Source organism: Anopheles aquasalis, chromosome 2 (genome assembly GCF_943734665.1).
Source record: "Anopheles aquasalis chromosome 2, idAnoAquaMG_Q_19, whole genome shotgun sequence".
Lineage (NCBI taxonomy): Eukaryota > Metazoa > Arthropoda > Insecta > Diptera > Culicidae > Anopheles > Anopheles aquasalis.
The window spans coordinates 89,368,147-89,370,646 of NC_064877.1; the positions used below are offsets into that span (position 1 = coordinate 89,368,147).

At 49.9% G+C, this 2,500-nt stretch overlaps 1 protein-coding gene across 4 annotated transcripts in view; it reads left to right on the forward strand.

Annotated features, from left to right (window-relative positions):
• Positions 1-2,500, forward strand: part of LOC126570476 (rap1 GTPase-activating protein 1) — a 119,407-nt gene that overhangs the window by 6,294 nt on the left and 110,613 nt on the right. The gene's annotated exons all lie outside the window — the stretch shown is intronic.

Here is a 2,500-nt window from a genome sequence, read left to right on the forward strand (position 1 = left end):
ATCGATCGATCTCGAACCTTTCAAGGGCTCAGCGTGTCCAATATGTTTTTGGATATCACGAACACAGCACTGCACACATCAGCGCTAGAGCGCTTATGGGCATCGAATCTGATTTATCGAACGAATGGAGAATGCGTGACAATTTTCACACGTACACCCTCGAGGGGGCGCCCTGAGTGATGCAGACCCACCCCGCGGCTTGTTCAAGGTTCTATCGTGCCCGGATATGGGTTTGGGCAGGCATTCTCCTCTCCATTCGAATCGAAATGTCAGCTGACAGAGCAGAGTTATGCACCGAATTTAATGGTTTATGAGGTGTAATTTAATGCGTTGATGATTAGTGACCAAATCACAAACCGAACGGGTGCTTTAACGGATGAATAGGTCCCCCCGCCCCCGCCGATTTGTTCTCGAAATGTTCGATGCCGCTCATGAAAGGCATAGTAGGCAAGGCGCGTCTCTGTCAAGTCAATGCTGCTGCGATCAGGACACGCGCGATTTGCTGGCGATGGCAGCTCTCCGTTTGGATCCGCTGAGTTAGACACAATTGAAGCATAAATCAACGATAATTTGAGTTGAGTGTTGTAGTGAGCATGGTTGCTGATAGCATGAGTCCCCTTGGGGGGGAATTGGATGCTTTGGGGAGCTGTGGTAATATTTTTGATTGTTCCAATGTCCCCCGCTCACTGAGCAGACTGCATGCCACCATCCCTCAAGGCGAAATCCATTCCATCGTGAGCTTCTACGAGTGGCCCAAACACTGGGAATCCACGGAATTGCACGGTAGGAATGGTGACCTTTAGGGGTAGGAGGAGGATGCTGGCGCTTAATTAATTTTAAATTAGATCCCTGAGGGAGTTTACGGACATCCGCGTGCCAGGTACTCCAAAGGCCACGGCTCTGGCGTGGCACTTGCGTGACGCATGTTAAGGAAATAAATAAAAACAATCCTCCTGAATCCTGGCAGTGTCAGTGTGGAACATGGGAAGACAATTTCATTCCAACTCGCGCTGATTGGAGCGTGGAGCTTAAAGGTAGCCCACAGGGCTGTGTGTCCGTTTTTCGGCCGCACTTCAACCTCCGACTGGAGATGAAATCCCACGAAACACGCAGAAGGGCGGTGTTTGTCGCGACGCCCTCAGGTCCCTCTCTCCTGCCGGTTAATTCTAATGAAGATGTAGCATAAGGGACGTCCTGTAGTTCCATAATTTATGAACTTCACTTCCGAGAAGTGTCATTCCATGCCACACCGTCCGACGTGGCTGAAGAAGAAGGAATTTTCATTTCCACTTCCACTCAAGCTCGGCCACCGGAAGCGCACACGAATGCCACAAACCAAATATAACTTTGCCAAACCTCCCGCTGAACCCACAACAACCTTGACCCATTTTCTCATGATCAAATGGCCAGGTCTCATCAAAGTTGGAGGGAAAATAAATAAAATAAAATAAAATTCTTCCAATGGTCCCAATCCCCACCCCCTAATTTCCCATGAAACCCCTGGCACGAGACGAGCAACCTTCAATCAGGGGTGAAATGAGCTCAGTGACGATGAACCAACAACAAACCATCTGAAAATCACCTTCGACACCATCAAACCACCGACCGACCGACCGACCGACCGCTCCCTCTTGCTTGCTGGCTGGCTGGTGGTGTCTGGTGTTTGGCGTTTCGGACCGAATGGTTTGGGGCTGGTTGTGGATCGATCGCGCAATCCCCACGGTCGACCATCCTTGTTTGCGTTGTTGTTGCTGGCGCACTTGCGTTTCTTCATGATGGTTCGAGTTGCCGCCATTCGCTATAGGCGTGCGATCTCGTTTTGAGTGCTAATTTGCTTCTGAATGATCCGTCCGCCCGTCATCCCTCTCGCACAGTAAAACGCAATCTTCCGTGGGGTGTTTTTGTCGTGTCTAATTTGTGTTGGAAATTGGACCCGTGACGCAGCGCGCGATCGTAGGAGAGAACGTTTTATGTTCCAAACACGCGATTAAAAGCGACGCCACGATCACCGTCTCGCTGGGCCGAGTGGGTTTCTCGGCGTTATAAAAAACACATTTTGTAGAGGGATTTTGTCGTTATTTGTGATCATGGATCCCACGACTTTCGACACATTCCTCGGCCGCTCAGAAGGGCGTTTCTTTTTACGATAGTCAGCCCACCCTGGCGATCGCGATACAAAATGGTGGAATGCTTACAATTATTGCAAAGTATCGTTATTTGTCTTGCAATTATGGTTTGTGAGTCGTGAAGCAAACGCGAACAGCAAACAAACATATCTGTGAAAGCCGCTCTACTGATTAGCTCTTCAAGAAGAAGCCCCGAGCGATGCGGCCGGGGTTGAATGGTGGTTGACTATCCGGTAAAAGGAGGAGCAGGCACAGGCTAGAGTTCCGCCGCCGTAACAACATGAAGATAATTTATTGTTGTTGCTTTCGATATCGCCGATGCGTGAAACACGTTTTCCTGTCTGAGAGCCGAGCCGAACCGCGCCACCAACGCG